Source organism: Cryptomeria japonica, chromosome 10, assembly GCF_030272615.1.
Source record: "Cryptomeria japonica chromosome 10, Sugi_1.0, whole genome shotgun sequence".
Lineage (NCBI taxonomy): Eukaryota > Viridiplantae > Streptophyta > Pinopsida > Cupressales > Cupressaceae > Cryptomeria > Cryptomeria japonica.
Window position 1 is genome coordinate 400,239,225 of NC_081414.1, and position 20,917 is coordinate 400,260,141.

Consider the following 20,917-nt stretch of genomic DNA (forward strand, 5'->3'; position numbering starts at 1 on the left):
ACCCAACACCCAATCCACAACAATACAATTTAGTAGAGCAATTACAAAGAATACCTACTCAAATATCAATCCTAGAACTTCTCAAGGTTTCACCTATGCATAAGGAAATTTTGGAGAAAGCTCTAGTGGAAACAACAGTTTCAAAAGATTTGGATGTAGATCAGTTCCAAAACATGGTAGGACACCTTATAGCTCCTCATTACTTATCATTTTTTGAAAATGATGATGCATCCTTACAACATCCTCAAAATGCTCCCTTACATGTTGAATTTTCCATTAATAAAATTCGTGTTGAATGTGTACTCATAGATGGAGGAGCTGGCTTAAACATTTGTGCATTAAGTTTGACAAAAGCTTTGGGATATTCACAAAATGCAGTAGACCCAAAAAAGAAAATAACCATCAAGGCTTATGATGAAGCAGAACGTTCTTCTAAAGGAACTGTTGTGCTACCAATAAGGATAGGACCTGTGGAAAAGGATACATTATGTCAAGTTCTAGATTTGAACCTCTCTTACAACATTCTTCTAGGGAGACCATGGATTCACAAGATGCAAGCAGTTCCTTCTACATATCATCAATGTCTAAAATTTCCTCATGAAGGAAAAGAAATCACTATAATTACAGATTCCAGTCAATATTATAATAATTTGAAGCCAACACAAGATACAAGAGTTCCACATAACAGAGAATCGGTATATCCTACCAAATAAATTCAAGCAAAGTTATGGGAAACTTTTGAAGAAAAACTCAAATTAAATGATGAAGGAATGGGAAAGTATTCTTTGCAAAAATTTCCACTTTCCCCTAAGTCATATGGAAAGCCTATAGATATTCAATCAAAGACATCAGGAAAATCAAAACATATGTTTAAAGGAACCTTTGTTAATGTTGGAACTCTTGAAGAGGAAAATGAAGACAAGACATTCTTGGTTGGTTGTACAAGGATGAAGATAAAACTATAGCAATAGCAACAAAATTCAATATTCCATGAAACAATATGGCAAAGGTTATGAAATTATGCAAAAAATGGGATATGAAGGAAAATGACCAATTGGTAAGCAACATCAAGGTATTTCAAAACCTATTTGTCCGTACTTGAATTCCATAGAAGATAAATCTAGGCTGGGATATCTAAAAGCCAATCAAAAGTAACATAATCACCAACAACACAAATGGAGAAAGAAATCAGTTTCTAAAGGAGAAAATTGGCAAGAAAAGCTACATCAAGTGGCCAAAATAGTAACCAATAAACAAAAAAAAGCAAGAGGAACATGAAAAGAAAGAAGAGGAGATTACCATCAAAGATGAAGAAAAATCTTGTCAACAAGTTTTGAAAATACAAACAAAGGCAAAATCTAAACAAGATATTCAGAAGCAGTAAAAATAGAGATGACAGAAATCAGAGAACTTTTTGCACCATATGACATTCCAGTATGGTATAGTGGAGTAATATTAGATCAGGATTCAGAGATAGATTCCAATGAATATGAATGGGGTCCAGATGTCTTATCTACTACATCAAGTAAGGAACACAATGAAGATCAAGAAGCTATCATGAAAGAAAACTTGACTATTGCAGAACAAAAGATGAAGTGAGAAAGTGATGGGTTGGTGCTTGGGATATACTAGCCTAGTCTATGCTCTTGGATCCTTTCCTTGGATCACCTGGTGTTCTCCTCACACCCTAGGGTCTCTAGGACTTCCTTTTCTTGAGTAATCCCTTGACCTTGCCCAATCCACCCACCAATGAGTTTCTATGCTACTCCTAAGGTCTCACCTACTCATGAGACTCAAAACCCCTTACTATGGCTAATAAGGGCTAGGCTTGTTCCACACCTTCCAAGGTATTAGAAAGGTTAAATAAGGTCTTATACCATGTTTTACATCCCTCCATGTGCCCCCAAGAAGTTTCTACCTTCATCCTTTCTACCGATTCCACTGTTTTGTGTTTTTGCTTACAAAACAGGGCTACAAGGATTAGGACCAATTAGGCTTCCTACCCGGTCCTTTAGGGCTTTCTCTCACAAACGATGCATACACAACCCAAACTCCCAAAATAAACTACCATTCAATTGGAAAGGGCTCAAGTATTTTCTAGGTTTTGGGCCTCCAAGTGGCCGTACAGTGCCATGGGCGAATTTTGGGGTTTTTAAGGGTTTTGTGAGGGTTTTGTGGTCTGCCTGGGTCACAGTGAGTGTTTTGTGTTTTATCCACATTTTTTGGATTGGTGGAGGCTCCTCCTTAACACCAATTATGCTTCAAACACTCCTCTACACATCCTCCAAAGGGTGTACTTTCCTCTATCCAACCTTGCTCTCCAAGACCTCTACAACTTAACCTCTCCTAACCGGGCACTGTTCAGTCTCACCTAGGATTGGGTCTCTTGATGGCCTCCCTTAATTTTCAAGGGCCTTTCTTGTTTTTCAGTATGGTACAAGGTCTTCACTCTCATTCCCCATGGTTTCATGGTGATTCCACAATGGGGAATGGAGTTATGCAGCCACTTACACAATCCTGTCCAAAACTGGATAGTAAGAAGACAATTTACAAACTATTTACAAACACACTCAATCTACAAATAAACACCTAAAATAATTTCTTGAAATGAAATTATTTACACCATGAAAGACATTCCACATATTTTTGGATGTATCTCAATCCATCAACTTGTTTGGTTGCTTCATTCAGCCTGACTGGTAATAGTTTTGCAGTCTCAGTCTAGTCTTTTTGCTAGGGTCGTACAATGTCTGACATCCAACCCTTTAATTTAGGGTTTGAAAATACTTATACTACCCATACCTTTGTCGGTGTGCCAAAATTAGGGCTCTCCATGCACAACAAGGGTCTATGACCATTTTGGGTGGAAAAGTTGCTTGACAACTTTTAAAAGTTGTCATGCAACTTTTGCATCTTTTGAGCAACTTTGCCATTGTTGATTTTCATGACTCCTAAGCCTATTTTGGGATATCCTAAGGACATCAACATTCCAATAAGGCCTAACACACATTTCAGGCACACCCAACCTCTCTTGCACAAGAAATCACAACAAAAACACTAAGGACCTAAAACTAGGACCTAGTCTAGCACACATGAGCTCATGGCTCTTATTCATGTACAATGGCTTCTAAAGAAGAATAACACCAAAAAAACAAAGAAAGAGAAAGAGTTTGGAAGGGCACTCTTGCACTAGAAAGAAGGCAAGAAAAACTTAGAATTTAGAGAAAAGAGGCGTATGCAAAAAGGAAAGGAAATGACAAAGACAAAGAAGTAATGCCGCAAGAAGCACAAGCAAAGATAGATCAAGCATCTAGAAATACAAGATTTTCATCAAAAGAGGAACAATATGTATCTAGATATGGTAGAACCATAGAAGAATTAAGAGATAGTCAAGTTGGATTGACTATTAGTCCAAAAGAAGTTGAGTTTGAAAGGAGACAAAATCTAGCAAAAGAATCCTCTTTATCATGTGCACAAGTATGTCAACTCCAAAATGCAAATGAGGTCAATCAAGAAAGAATTTGTGGTATCAAAGATGTGTGTATTGATATAATCCATTCATTTAAGGGACAAACATCAATTGAAGAACCACTTGAGTGTGAACTACACAATGCTAATATTAATTTTGTTAAGACTAATTCGGAAATGCTTGAGAAAGACAATTCTCAAAAAAATTTAATCTATGACAGTACCTATTATGTGCCAAGCTATGATCATTATGTCATGAACGTTGAAGCACCTAATGATGACAGTGATTATGATTTACCCCTTCTTCATCCTGAACTAATTGATTGGGATAATTTAGATAACCCCGAACTAAATGTCTTTTCCAATGATCATGACTTAGCCATGTACCTTAACATTGTTGAACCCATCCCACCTAAGATATCTTCCATTGCAGAGTCAAGTGATGTTTCTCATAGTCAGAAAAATGCCAAAATTTCCAGTCGCAAAAGTGAAATAAAACAAGGAAAGAGACCTATTGTTGAAAACCATTTCATGGCAACATTAGATCAATCAAAAGTGAAAACAAAGGATGTATCTGATGGTGAAAACCTCCTTGAGGCACCAGAAGATCGAAGGTTTGACATTTTTCCTACATATTTTCAAGAGAGATCTTATATCCTGATAGAACTAATAGAAGAAGTAAACATTGGTACATCAAAGGATCCTAAAATACTTTATTTTGCTGCCTCATTGTCAGAAAAAGAGAGGAAAGAATACATGGAATTCTTTACGCAAAGACAAATAAATTTTTCTTGGTCTTATGTAGATATCCCAAGAATTAATCCTGACCTTATCATGCATCATCTTAATGTGGATTTAAAAGCAAAACCTGTTAAGCAAAAGTTAAGAAAGATGCATCCGCACATTGCTCTTCTTGTAAAATCGAGCTGAAGAAACTATTAGAAGTAGGTTTCATAAGACCAGTTGCTTATCCAGAATGGGTTTCAAGTATTGTACCAGTATCAAAGCTAGATAAGAGCATATGAGTCTATACATATTTCAGAGATCTGAATAAAGCATGTCCAAAAGATGATTTCCCATTACCAAACATTGATATCATAGTGGACTTATCAGCAGGACATGAGATGTTTTCATTAACGGATGGCTTCTCGGGATATAATCAAATAAGAATCGCACCTGAAGATCAAAAGAAGATAGATTTCACCTGTGCATGGGGAACATATTGCTGGAATGTTATGCCATTTGGGCTTAAGAATGCAGGAGCAACTTATCAAAGGGCTATGACGACAATTTTCCATGATATGATGCATAAATTTATGGAAGATTATGTCGATGACATACTCGCAAAATCTCATACAAGACAAGAACATTTGAACATTTTAAGAAAGATTTTTGACAGGTTGGAAAGATATCAATTGAGATTAAATCCAAAGAAATGTGCATTTGGGGTAACCTCTGGAAAGCTCCTTGGGTACATTATATCAGCTCGTGGCATTGAAGTAGATCCTAAAAAAGTCAAAGCTATCATGGAGATGGAGTCACCTAAGAACATAAGTCAATTGCGATATTTACAAGGAAGATTGCAATCAATCAGGAGATTTGTTTCTCAGTTGGCCGATAGATGCCTTCCATTTACCCATCTTCTACATAAAAATGTTCCATTCAAATGGGATCTAAAATGTGAAGAAGCTTTCTTGCAAATAAAAGAATATCTTATGAGTCCTCCCGTACTGATACCACCAACCAAAGGGAAACCATTGTTACTCTATGTCTCCACAACAAGTGTATCATTAGGTTCTCTCCTAGCTCAACATGATGATGAAGGAAAAGAAAGAGCAGTTTATTATATCAGTAGAACACTTGTTGGCTATGAATTAAATTATTCCTCAATTGAAAAGATATGTCTAGCAGTTGTATTTGCAACTCAGAAGCTACGACATTATATGTTGATTCATTCTGTGAAACTAATAGCAAAGATAGATCCTCTCAAATATTTGTTGAGCAAGTCAACATTGACAGGGAAACTAGCCAAATGGGTTATGATACTGAGTGAATTTGACATAGAATATGTTGACCAGAAAGCTATCAAGGGACAAGTCATCGCTGATCAATTGGCTGATGCACCTTTACAAAATGACAAGCCTTTGCACATCGAATTTCCTGATGCAGATATCTTAACAATAAGTACAAACTTTTGGGAATTGTACTTTGATGGTTCTTATATGCAATATGGTACAGGCACGGGAATCTTTTTCATCACACCTCAGGGATACACAATTCTGAAATCGTATAGACTACAATTTCCATGCACCAATAATACTACAGAGTATGAAGCATTGGCTACAGGGCTTAAAATGGTCATTGAATGGAACGTCAAAGAACTACATGTCTATGGTGATTCACAACTTATCATAAACCAAATAAATGATGAATATCAAACAAAGTATGATAAACTTATGCCATACAAATAGCTGGTGGAGGAGTTTAAAGAACACTTTAAAGAAATATCATTCACCCAGATTCCAAGAAATAAGAATAAAGCAGCAGATGCAATGGCTACAATAGCATCTCTCTTGCAAAATAAGGAGAATAAAAAGCATTACGAATTTATCGTGGAAGATATCTTAACCCCTACTATCTAATCCTAGCATACCTATCAAATTTGTCATATATCAGGAACCAGCCAATCCTTATACGGTTAAATTTATCAGTATTTAAAAGATCATATCCTTCCTCTTGAATTATCTCATAATCAAAGAAGAAACTTTATCCTTCAGTCATATCACTATACTATTATTGTTGATATCCTATATAGGCATGGTCTAGATGGTACGTTGTTGAGATGTCTTGAAAAAGATGAATCTGAGAGAGTTCTTAATGACATTCATGCGGGTATTTGTGGTACACACTCAAGTGGTTTAACATTGGCTAAGAAACTTATTCGTATGGATTACTTTTGGCCTACTATGGAAAGAGATTCATTCACATATGCTAGAAAATGTAAACAATGTCAGATCCATGGAAATCTCATTCATGCACCAGCATAAGAGTTATATCCTATGATAGGATCATGGTCATTTTCACAATGGGGCCTTGATTTGGTAGGAAAGATCAATCCCTCATCTTCTAATGGACATAAGTTTATTCTAATTGCTACTGAATATTTTACTAAGTGGATTGAAGTAGTGCCTTTAACAACAGTGACAAGAAAACAAATATCATCATTCATTTTGAACTATATAATCTGTCGCTATGGCGTTCCTATGACCGTTATCACTGATAATGGAAGACCATTCAAAAATAAAGACATGAAAGAGCTATGTGAATAGTTCCATATCCAATATAGGTTCTCTACTCCATATTATCCACATGGTAATGGTCAAGATGAGGCATCAAACAAAACTATCTTGAAAATCTTGAAGAAAACAGTCAATGAAGCTGGAAAAGATTGGCACATTTAGTTAAATCCTTCTCTTTGGGCATACTAAACTAGTGTCTGCACTCCAACAGGGGAAACTCCATATTGTTTGGTCTATGGATCAGAAGCCATATTACCTATAGAGGTAGAGATACCTTCTCTACAAGTATCCTTGCATGGTCTTATACCAAAAGAAGAAGAACGAGTCTCTCGACTCCAAGAATTAGAACTGATTCAGGAACGTCACTAGAATGCAACAAAACATTTGAAAGTATACCAATAAAGAATGGCAAGAAGCTATAACCACAGAGTCAAGCTACGTATTTTCCAGATTGGAGATATAGTTCTCAGGGAGAATCCAAGAAATCAGCAGGACTGAGAAAAGAAGGGAAAATTTGAACGAAATTGGCTAGGATCTTTTGTCATAGTAGCAGCATATGGATCAGGAGCATACAAGTTATCTACCCCTAAAGGTGATTGGTTTGATGAACTTATCAATTCTATCCATCTCAATAAATTTTATGCTTGAGATATAAAGTCCTGAAAAAAATTAACAAAAAGCATATAAAAATCAAAATATGGAAAAAATGCAATAAATTTAGATGGTGAAAACCTGGTAAATAGGCGCTATCTAAAAAGTGAGTTCCTCCATCTATGAGATCGCTTTGTGCACCTATCTACTCCATCCTATAACATCTACCACTTCCATCTATCTTAGTTTATCCATTCCATCTTTCACATCCATTTCTCTAAACCATTCAGCAAAAATATGTAGCTTACAAACAGTTAGCAATCTTTGATATACTTGTCATAGTCACTATCTTAGATTTTATCAAAATCAATTATATCTGCATTTGTATCCTGCCATGGTTTGGATCTTGATCAATTCATATATCCATAATAAATTTTTGTTTCCATTGGGGGCAAAATCCTAAATCCTTTTGCTAACGTGATCTTTTGAATCTTTGAAAATCCAAAACATTCGAAAAACTTAGAAAAATCAAAAACACCTAGGATTTTGAAACAGATAACGAGCAACAAACCAATCAAGGAATTTCATCAACAACTAAATCGTAAACTCAAAAAACTGAAGAATCAATCAGCAAGTAATAAAGGATTATCAAAGATCATTCATCAAGATGATTATATCAGTTAATGACCATAAGAACATGTGAATGACATGCAAGATTTAGTGTTTATATCTTGATTTTATTGCTAATCATGTACTCTATGCAACTCAAGGATGTCCATGACTAGAGAAGCTATGATGAGGTATGATTATTTTTCTTTGATTATTGTCTGTGGTTTATCTCTCACTACGATATGTACTTTGTTGTTCTCAAAATCTGATTCCCTATAAAATCCTTATAGTGATATGATAAACTCTGTATGCAGAAGAGATATTAAAGAGAAGGAAACTTTCAGGACAACATATGACAAGGTTTGATTAACCTTATACACTTCAAACTTATCCAATAGTTCAGGCGGGTATACCTTTGTGAACTGAATTCACACTTTTAAAAGATAAATCCACAGCAAACCAGTCTGAAAACCAGTGGATCTTATCACCTTAAAACAAACTAAAACAAAGAAATGAAACTTGTATTCATGTTCAGTATCGACCTACAAGATATGTAATAGACAACCTTGATCTACACCAGTGCCTTATCCAAGGTCACAGAGTCATCCAAGTTCAAACAATACTTCCACAATCAAATATCTCTACATATCCCATCAGTTTGGCTTCTACAAATCCCTATACATGCCTGACACACATAAGAATTTATTCATACCAAACTAAACTGTGTTCATCAAAATTCAAAGTATCCCACAAAGAATTTACTGGTAGAAATGATTCCTGTGTATTTAATTCCCCTCCTGAAGAGAAAAGCTAAGAAGCTCATCTACTAAAAGTTGCCTTACAACCCATACTCAAAAGAAATAACCCTAGATTACTCAAAATGAAACAGTAAACATTTGCAAACATACTTGAAGACAACACAAAGTTTAAACTCAAAACCAATGGTCTGTGCATTGATATTTCTTCTGAAAGTATTACAAAAACATTTGAATATTCTCCATCAAAACTCGAAAAAGGCTCAAATAAATTTCAGCAGCATTTTCTTACAATTCCTTGCGATCCATTTTTTACTAGTCCTGGTATCCATTTCTAATAATATGGATGCACACATAGCTTCAGACTTTCCTAGGAGAGTTTGTTACAATCATTAATTCTTAAGAAGAAGTTATAAAACCTTTTCCAAATGTGGTTACAAGTCTCTTTCAACATCCGCGGCTTCTTCCACTTGTTGTTCTGTTGCAACATTTTCTAACTGCTCCACATCAAGCACTGGATATTTTCTTGTCCATTCCTGATACACCTCATCAGCAGGCCATCAGAATTTAATCACTTTTGCTTCTGTCATGGCTAATCTTTTCCAAGAATTCCTCATTTTATTGACCTCTGAATTCAGAAAACCATAATGAGATTTGATTTTCTCAATCTCCTCAATTGTTTTGACAAATATGGAGGCATCCTCTGAATTGGCAATTCCTTTTATTCTAAGTGACAATTTGGCTTCTAATTCCTTAAGCCATATTTGTTTGTCCTTTAATTGGGTTGGGCTAACAAAACCTCCTGGGAGTAATTCAAAAACTTGATCAGTGTACTCCTTGTACAAGTTGATCTTTCTATCTCCATTATCCACTCCTTCTGCCAACTTTACTAAATCCTTTGTCATATCATTGGTAGATTTGATAATGGGGTCAACCCCTGCCTCATCATAGGATACACAAATAAGTTCTATATCCTGCTCTCCGGGTCTCCATTTATCAAAAATAGGCATTAAAATAGCCTTGTCCCCATTTAAATCATTCCACATTTCCAAAATCTTACTCATGTTGTTATACATTAGTGAAGACCCTATAGTGACAGCAAAACTTAAAATTGTAGCCCTTACTCTCTCTTCATATTTCTTTGCATATAGGGCCTGAGCCTGTTTTAAATTCTCCAACTCATGGGGAGTGATCTCAATCAATTGAGAACTAGAAGGTGCTGGAGATGGTGGGAATTCAATAATGGGGCTGGTAGGTGGAGGTCTTGCAGGAGAAGAGGAGATCATCAATGTTGAGGACTCACCTTGATGGTATTGTCCTGCCAACTGGCTTTGTAGCTTGGTGATGATGCTATCTTTACCCCTTACCTCTTCCTTGGCACTGTTGTAAGCTTTTAAAATTGTCTCCAACTTAACTTGGAGATCTGCCTTTTCTTTTGCTTCTCTTTCTGCTACTGCAACACTAAACTTTGCAGTCTCTAGCATAGTGCTAGTAGCTTCCACTATGCTAGTGCTCTGCACTCTTTTCACTATCATTCCTCCAAGGTAACTTGACCTTGGGGTGTCCTTATTCCTTTCATTTTCATCTCTTTTAAGAGACCACGTGACCAGTGAATCATTATCCTTGCTGAAAGTGACTCCCTCCATAGGTTTGGTCTCCTTTCTTATTGCCTCAAAAACCAAGGCATCTGCTATGTCCCATTCAGGGAGAATGAGTACCCCAGCCTGTGCTACCATGTTTCTTCCTAGCTCGGGAGTGATGGTCTTAAACTCATCAACCATTTCTTGCTTTATCTCTTCCTCCACCACAGCTAGATCCTTGTGGGGCTGCTCACCTTTCCTCTTTTCACACCTAGCATTAAATTTATCAATATTCTGCTTCCACACAAATTGCATGAAAGCTCCTGATGTGACAAAGTTATTATCAACCAAGAAATCCTCACTGGCTTGCTTGATCTTAGGATCCCACTCCTGGCCTTTGAACTCATTAGTAGTAGTGTTCATCTCAACAGTAAGGGGCTCTTCTGGCATTTCCTCTTCCACTTCATCATATGTGTATGCTATCTCTCCAAGACTGCCTAACTGTAATAGTTGCTCAGCTGTTGCCTGTTCATCTCCTATATGAATAGGGGACTGAGATGGGGAGTACAAGGGTTCATTAGATTGTACTTCCTTTCCCACTCTTTGTTTCTTTGGGCTATCCTGAATGTCAATGACATCCTATATCTTCCTCTTCCATTTTGAGGTAGAAGGCTCCCCTGTTGTTGGCATCAACACACTATAGTTGGACTTCTTATGTAACATGTAATCACCAGGAGGAATTTCTCTGGTAGATGTAGACCTATTTAGAACTAGTCTTGCTTTCTTAGGGTTGTTCTTAATTACAACCTCCCTCTTTTCTTTCAATGTCTGCATCACATCCTCAAAACAAAGAATTAAGAATTTTACTTTCTCTTCAAAGGAGTGAAAGCTAGACAAAGGGTCATAGCTAGTGTCAAATTGGTGCACAAAGTCTAAAGCCTTCTTGTAGGCCACCCACTTTTCTTTCCTCAGCTCTTGCTCATCTAAATCAAACTCATTCCTAATGAGGTCTTCAGGAAATTGGAATTGGTGGGGTCTACCTCTTCATATTGCCCTCTTTCTGAACATGTTGTTGAAGAAATCTTCAGGGTCAGCACACCGTGATACTACAGTTGATAAATGTTATGGTTGAAGGAAATCTTCAAAATACTTCCAACCTCCTTTAATTATTACAAATTGATGTGCTATGGTAACTGTAGGGAAAATGGTCCCTTTACCTCTAACTATTAGCTCTGCCTCTTGCACACTACCAATCTGCCTGAGGATTTCTGCAATTCCCACTTTAAGAGGGACATGATAGGGAAACAAAAATGGAGTGCCTTTGAAACCATATTAGTTGACATTGTCAACTGTTCTAGGAAACCATCACAGATAGCCCTCTCCTGGTAATTAACCTTTCCTGAGAATTCTGTTTTAGGTGCCATCTTAAAAAACTATTCAAGCAATTTAATTATTAGCCCCAACCATTTTATAACAAACCAAAACCTCAATTAAAAGACACTATCAAGTAATTGCCAAGCAAGAGTACAAGAGAACCTATTTTTTGCTTGAAGAAATTCACTCTGCAACTGAAGAAATTTTCTCTGCAATTGAATAAATTTTCTCTACAATTGCTTCTCTATAACAATTTTTTAAAATGATTCCTTCATTCAATTGATGTGAGATCATATACGGTAGTCGGGCTCTTAACTGCGACATTGATACCGCATGCTGCGGCCATCCTTTTAGAATTGAATTCATAGAAGAATTCAAAATTTTTGCTCCAATGAGTCATAACATGCCTATATATTTTCTTTTCACTCTTTCGCCATTTCGTAGAGCATAACATCCTAGCAATTTTGCTTAACAAAATCTTGCCAGCCATCCGATCAGATGCGACTTGATCGGTCTTTACATTGTTTTAACCTCTTTGCCTTTGCATCTAGGCCCTACCTCCTTTTCTCCATTTTGCAATCTTTATCCCCCAAGCATTTTCCTTTCGCGAAGCTATGCCAAGCGTTAGATGGAACTCTAACCACCCGGCCTTTAACTCCTACCGGGACCGTCAACTTTTGCACTAACTGCACCTCACCTTGATGACTAACGGTTTTCTGCTATTTCATAGGGGTTAATCTACTTCCATCTTCGGGCCACAAAACAATGAGAAGCGTTGGATCAATCTTGAGATGAACATATTTTAAGTGAGACCTTTATCCAGACATTGCTTACCCCACTTATTCACTGGTTAACAAATGCCATGTGGCACTCGGCCATTAGCCCTAGAATACTCTTCGGGTTTAGTTCAGAGTCAACAACATGTCTTACTTCCTGCATAACCACCAGTTACACCTTGGTGGGCCCTTAATCACCTTTTGAAACTACGTGTCAATCGACACATCACCATCAAGCTTTACAAGAAGTAGCAGCTGCCATTCCACGTCATGATGGAAAGAACCTCTTTTTCTCTTTCGCCATTTCGTGGGCCTTAATCCTCAGTTGATTTGCAGCCACGAAGCAACGAGAACCCTTGGATCAAAATAGAATTGATCATCTTTTACCTTTATACCTTGTCTATTCTTCGGGCCCACTATCTCTTTTGCCATTTTGCAGACCTTAAAACACTAGCATCTTACCTTCACGAATTCACGCGAACCATTAGATCGTATCAAAATTGCTTGATGCTTAACAACCTACTTGAAATCGGCAGACATGGGTCTTCTAACTCATCTTTACCCACTTGGAACTTGGTCATTCCTAAACTGACGTGTCACCTTCTTATTTGCTGAAAGAAATTAGCGAGATCCACTTCATCCTTGCCACTTGTATCTACCAGGTCACTTCTTATCCCACAGTATGACTCATCTTCTTGGACCCACCCATTAGTCCCTAAATCTAATTCGTTGACCACTTTGATTTTTGGCCACATGTCATTGTCTTACTTGCCATCTCAACCAGCTGGACTACTTGCTTGGAACGCCATGTCATTTCGCTGTTTCATGAAAGCTATCTTTCAAGCATCTTTCTCCTACGAAACTGCGCTAGTCGTTAGATCAGATGAGACTTGTGCATATGTTATGCCTCTTATGAACCTCTTTTGCCCGGGCCCAAAAACCTTTCGCTATTTCGCAGAGCATAACATGTGAGCATCTCTTAGGTGCGAAACAACGCGAGCCATCGATTTCTTTTAAACGTGATCGCCTTTTAGCCATGGAAAAGTCTTCACCGCTGGGTCCCACCAAACCTTTTCACCATTTCATGAAAGTTAATTTACTTGCTCATTTTGGCTGCGAATCAACGCCAACCATTAGATTCAAAGCGAGATGGAATCTCATTAAACTATATCCAATGCACACAGTCGAACATGCTTTTTCCTTTCACTATTTCGCGGGCCTTAACACACCCGCAACTTCGCCTAATGAAATAGCGAAAGTCGTAGATTCATCTAAAAGTTGTGCGACACTTACTCGACCTGACAACATTAGAAGGAAAAGGCATAAGGCATAGATTTTTACAATTATTTAACGACCGCCTAGGCAAATAACAAGGGGGGACATTTCACACGACCCCAAGACCCATTACTTAAGGGAATAAAGTAATGTAGGAATAGAAGCCAGAGGGTTTTTGATTAGACATTTGAGCGATTGAAAAATAAACCCTTAACCCTTAAAGAACTAAAACAGATTTGAAGCAATTAATAGCACACCTGACTCAAAATTTCAAAAACTTAGCCAATCATGGGAAAAGAAAACCCATTTCTTAAATAGTGATAACAATGACTCTAACTGGGGATGGTTGATCACAAGGTCAACACAAGAAACTCAAGAGACTCTGGAAAAACAGGCCAAAACATAGACCCAAACAAAAACAATAGGAAGCAAACAAAATATATACAAACAAAGGACCTACTATGCATGGACTTCAAGAGAAATAATGTTTCAGGAATTGTCCATGCATTGGAAATTCCCGTACTTCATCATTCATATTTTTCAAAAAATAAGAATCCTTTCCATTTAAATCATAGACCACAAAAGGGCCAATCCATGATGATTCAAATTTCTTATTCTTTCCTTTGTCTTGTCCTCTTGCATTCCACTAAAGAACAATATCATCAATTTGAAACTTCCTTAATGATGTCCTTTTATCAAAAAGGTACTTGGATTGCAATTGGATCTTCAGATTTCTCTTATGAGCTAGAGCTTTGATCTCTTCCACTTCCACTATCTGAATCATTCGGTTTTCCATAGGTTCAGATAGCTCCATGTCTTCAACCTGCAAGAATTTATAAACTAGAAGAAGATTGTTTACTGATAGTCTAGCTTGTGTACCATAAACCATTTCAAAAGGTGACATTCCAATGGCCTTCTTGACTATTACTCTGTCAGCCCACAAGGCTAGTTTTAACTTTTGATCCCAAGACCTCTTCTCTTCCAGGATTTTCTTGATGATGTTCAAGAGGCTTTTATTACTAAATTCAGCTTGTCCATTTCCCTGAGGATGATAGGGTGAAGAGTAAGACATGATTATTCCATGACTGGTACAAAATCCAACAAACTCTTCTGACCTAAAACTCATGGCATTGTCCATTACTAATTTTGCAGGTATTCCAAATCTAGTTATAACATTATCCATTAGGAAGTCAATGACAACTTTACTTGTAGCTCTTATTGTGGGAATAGCTTCAATCCATTTAGTAAAATAATCAGTGGCTACTATGATCCATCTATGACCTCTTCTTGATTTGTCCACAATCTCTCCAATAAAATCAATGCCCCATTGGACAAAAGGGGCATCCACTATGACTGGATTTAGGGGTAAAGCTCCTTCATACTTCAATTTGGATGAAATTTTTTGACATGGGTCACATTTCTTGACATGTTCATGAGCATCCTTGAATAAGGTAGGCCAATAGTACCCAGTCCGAATTATCTTACCAGCAGTTGTCTTAGCCGAGTAATGGCCTCCACATACTCCATCATGCATTTCAATCAACACCTTTTAACCTAGAATTCATCCAAACACATTAGCGGTTCTCCATCTCTTTTTCTCCAAAACAGATCACCTTGAATGAGAACATATTTTTGTGACTTGAGTTTTAGAGTTCTTCTCTGATTATGTGTCATTCCTTCTGAAAATGTAGCATCTCTTAAAAATCGGACTATCTCTGAATACCAAGGTTGCATTTCAATACTAGTGACTAAAGTACTTTTGATTTCAACATTATGTATCTCAACATTCAGAAGATTAGATTCAGTCATGAGCTTGGCCAGACCTAAGCCTCTCACCAATTTGGTGATCTTTATTTCCAAGTCAAATTCTTGGATTCTATTGATCCATCTCCACCTTTTTCCTGTAACCTCAGATTGGGACAAAATATCCTTCACTGCAGCATGTGGGACATAAGCAGTGATTTTTGCATTCACAAGGTATGGCCTGAAAGCTTTAATAGCTTTAACTAAAGCATAAGCCTATTTCTCCATGGTTTCATACTTTAATTATGTTTCTTGCAAATACTTGCTATAGAAAGCTATGGGATGTTCATATCCCTCATTATCTTTTTGTAGCAACACTGCAGCTACTGTATGGTATGAAGCAAAAGAGAACAGAGAAAAGGGCTTACTGTAATCAGGATATTTCAGCACTGGTGCTTCCTGAATGGCTTTTTTAATTTCAGCAAAAGCCTTTGAGGCTTCTTGATCCCAACAAAACTTGGTATCCTTCTTGAGCAACTTGACAATGGGTTTCACTATCTCTGCAAAGTTTGCAATGAATCTTCTAACAAAATTTACTTTGCCTAAAAAGGATTGAATACCTTTAACATTCCTTGGTTCAGGCACTTTGTTTATTGCTTCAATTCTTTCAGGGTCTATTCTTACCCCTTCCTTGGAAACAATATGCCCCAATAATTTTCCTTCGATGACCCCAAAATGACACTTCTTGGGATTTAATGACACACCAAATCCCAAAGCCTTATTGAACACCTTTTCCAAATGTCCACAGTGGTCATCGACCCTTTTAGAGAAGCAAGTTAGATCATCTTGATAAACCACCATGATGATATTGATGAATTCTTTGAAGGCTACATCCATAGCTCTCTGAAATGTAGCTCCAGCATTTTTTAATCCAAATGGCATTCTTACATAGACATATGTTCCCCATGGAGTAGTGAAAGCAGTTTTGAACTGTTTAGATTCTCTCACTAACACTTGATTGTATCCTAAAAAACCATCCATCATGGACAAAAGATCACAACCTGTTACTCTCTGCAGCATAGCTTCCATATTGGGGGAAGAATAATTGTCTTTTAAAGAAGCAACATTCAAATTTCTAAAATCCACACACAATCTAATGTCCCCATTTTTCTTTCTTACTGGGACCAAATTGGAGACCCATGAAGAATGTCTTATAGGTTTAATAATCCCCCCTTCTCTTAACTTAGTCAATTCTTGTTGCATCTTAGTTTCTAACAGGGGGTTAATAGGTCTCTGCTTCTGTCTGAAAGGCTTCGCATCTGGAAGTAAAGGAACTTCATGCTGAAAAAGGTCTTGTCTATACGCCTTTAGGTCTTCATAAGACCAAGCAAAAACATGTTTATATCTTTTCAATAAATTAATAAGATTAGTTCTGACATGAGAGGGTAATTTCTTCCCAATGTATACTAACTTAGGGGATGATTCAGTCCCCAGGTATACCTCCTCCAATTCTTCTAACTTGGTGGTAGACTGCTGATGTAAGTGACTGTCATTGTAATTGAACATGCTCTGTAGCTCTACCAACCCTTTAGGTATCTCATTTGTTTCCAACTGGACCAAGTCATTTCCAAACACTGTTTCCTTATTTTCAACCACCTTCACCAATGCATTGCAATCAATCTTCTGTCCATCATAATCATCAACACATTGAATGAACCTAAGAATATCTTCATCTTCAATAAAAACTTGCCAATTATACACATTATCAGGGATGGCATGCCTAGATTGTATTTCCATAGTGGAGATGTCGGTTACTGTTGCACAATCATTTTTCAATGCAACATTAGCTAGAAAGTTTTCCATAATATTCTTTGATCGCTCTATCCAATTAATAGAAAATGCACTAAAATGCTCAATGACATCCCAAACTGCATGTTTATATCTCTTTAATCTATCATTTTTGGATGCATATTTGGATCTTACCTGAGAGACAACCAATTCTGAATCCCCTAAAACTTTCAACAGCTAGATTCCATGCCTTTTTGCAACCTCAAGCTCCAATAACAGGGCTTCATACTCTGCAATATTATTTGTGCACTAGAAAGCCAATAAGAAAGAATACTTAAAAGTTATACCTGATGGGGATACAAAAAGAACCCCTGCTCCAGATCCTTCTTTGGAGCAAGCTCCATCAAAATACATATGCCATAAACCATGCTGTTGTGACTCTAATTCGACCACAATGGGATCAGTATTCTTCAACTGAGGTAAAATTGGTTGTAGTCTAAAATTATCAAGATCCACATCAATCATACAATTGAGCATACTAGGATCTACATTTTCAATTACTCTAGGAGCACGTGGTTCTCTGTACAACTTGACCTGATTCCCATTGATTGGGATGGTAGCATAAGATAAATCCAATTGGACATTTCCTCCTACTGTTGCTGCCCACTGCATGGACAACACCATACCATAATGGGGTTTAGTGTCAGTAACAATAATGTTCATTTTGTAAGTTGCCTTAGGGAATGCTGCTATTTTTACTTCAACATCTCTCATTGTACCTATCACAGGTACTTCCCTGTTATCCATAGCATAGCATTTTCCATATATAGTAGTTACTAACAGTCCTAGTTCTTTCATAACACCATAGGGCATTACATTAGTTGCCGCTCCTGAGTCTATCATACAGTTTTTTATCAACCAGATATTCACTAACAAAGTAACATAAAAAGGATCTACCTGTGAAAGCTCTTGAGTAATAGTGGTTCCAACATAAACCTTTGGGGTTTGGAGTTCCTGATCCTTTTCATTTTTAACTGAACTGGCGAGTAGGACTGTGTTACTGTCAGATATATTAGAAAACAAAGACAAGGTTGCATCCCTATGTTCTTTTATTTTCAGTAATTCTATTAATGGTACAGTAACTTTCATTTGTGTAAGATCTTGAGCCATGTCAAATGTGGAACTACTACTTAATTCAGTATTAGCTCTAACTCTTTTTGCCTTAAGCTGACTTGCCTTTTTTGTTGTGGCAGCTCTTTGTATATCATTGGTACTTTTATCATTTGTACTCTTGGGTACATCTTTAACCTGTTCCTTCTTTTCTTGACCAATTTTAGGGAAAGTAGTAGCACTACTTGTTGCCCCCTTTTGGGTAACCTCTTTTATGAACATAGAACCAGGTTCACCCTGATCAGTGTCCTTCTTGGTGCTCCTTAAGTTGTAATTGTGTTTTTCTTTAGCAATAGCAACTTTGGTGAGATTTTTAACTTCTTCCTCACTAGGCCTTCTGAGATGTACTTCTTCATCTTCAATTGCTACCACATTCAAGGTAGGATGCCAATCTAGCATTAGTTGTCCTTGAACAATCCTTTCATTATCCAACACATTACTACATTCACTTTGTATAGATTCCTCATCGCTCTCTATAATGGTTTCAAACATGTTAATGTCAAGCTTAGCTTCTTGTCTCATGGACTCTTCAAGGGCTTGAGCTACTGCAGACTGATGAGGAGAATGTGGCCCATCACAAGCAATACACCAAGGAGTGTTTTCTATATTATGGACATTTTTCCCTTTTAAGGGATCTGGGGTATCCTGACTTTGAGCAATTTTAGCCTTCTCATTTTGGGGTTTTCCATCTTTCCAGTTGGTATTATAAGGCATGTCATGCAGTCTAGGGGGTCTATCTTGCCAGTTATAATGAGGCTTATCATTTTTATTTACCTTGGCAGTCAGATCCTTCATAGCAATAACCAACTTTTCTATCTTGTCTTCCTCCTTAGCAAATTTGTTAGGTTGTTGTTTTGTTTCTTACCATAACCTACCATCTGTTCTCCTTCCTAACTTCCCAGATGCTTTTCTATTGCTTTCCACATTAATGGCAATTCTAAATGCATCCCTCAGGTTATGTGGATTTTTATCCCTTAAGATATAGGCCATTTTAGAATCAAATGCATTATAATAGGTGTTCAAACACATGTTATCATCTAACCTCATCACGTGATATAATCTATGCATGGCCTTTTGAAATCTAGCATTGAAATCGGTGACCATTTCATTATCAGATTTTCTAATGTTATTAAATTCATTGAGCATGAAGCTCACATTTTTTTTGTCACCATATTGTTCTTGAAAATAATTCTTAAAGTCCTCCCATGACCCAATGCTATTAACTGGAAGACCTCTGTACCAATCTCTTGCATCATCAACCAGGACTGGACAAACAATTTCACTATAACATCTTCATCCACTATCTCATAATCATTTATTAGGTCACCAAAATATTTTAAATGTTCCTTAGCACTAATTGCATTATTTCCAGCAAACTTATGGAGTATGTCCCTTAACTTAGTAGGAACATGGTTGGGATATCCTGGGATCCCATCAAAAAACAATTGTCTATATTGCTCTAAATTGATAGGTCTCCTTTGAAAAGGGTTAGCAACATTATTATTTCCCATGTTCATTTTGACTTTTGGAATTGGGGTTTGAGATATTTGGTTATGCTGATTGTTCATAGGGATTTGACTGACTGTTGTTGTATTAGCAGGCACAGTAGGCTGAATTTTAACTGGGGGGAGGGAAATTTGCTGAGGATCAAGCTTACTAAGATCTTCTGATGGAAAAATGATAGGGGGAGCTTTTAGATAACTAATTTTTCTTTTAACTTCCTGATTAGCAGCTTCCAACTCAGCTTTCTTTAACTCCATTTGTAGATCCTCCTTTTCCTTCCTCATTCTTTCCATCTCTCTCACATGTGCTGATAGCCTATGATAAATTTCCTCGGTATTTCTAGATCCAGTTCCATCATCCACCCATTTTTGCTTCCCTTTATCAACATTATTCCTAGGAGGTTGTGAATCACTAAGAACTTCCCTATTTGGTTGGACTATTGACCTATATGCTGGCTTGGCCTTAGGGATTAAAAGTTCTTTGATCATAAGGCCTTCCTCATCACTCTTTTCCTTTTCCTTAGCCAACACTTCAAGATCAGCTATCTGTCTAAGAATCCTATCTCTCTCCATTAGTTTTGCTTTGACTCCCTTTTCCTTATTTGCTTCCTTTTGGGCTCTTAAGGAGATTAAGTGGTGAACCCTTCTATTTAAATATTCTATTTCTTGTGACACTTTATCTTCATCAGGGAAATTCTCCTCAGAGTCAGATATATTGACTTGATCTATATCAATCAAGCTGATATTTCCATCAATTGTTCTAGGAACAAAATGTCTGATTGCATTTGAACTAGTCCTATGTCTTGCAGACACACTAACATGAGATATATCTTGATTTAAAGCATGAGCATTATCTATATTTCCAAACAATCCAGAATGGAAACCTAATATATCATCTTCAGATTCTCTAGAAGAAAAATTAGACTTTGCATAAATAGGTCGATCAGGTATCTTACCGGTATTGTTATTCTTTTGCACCTAAGCAAC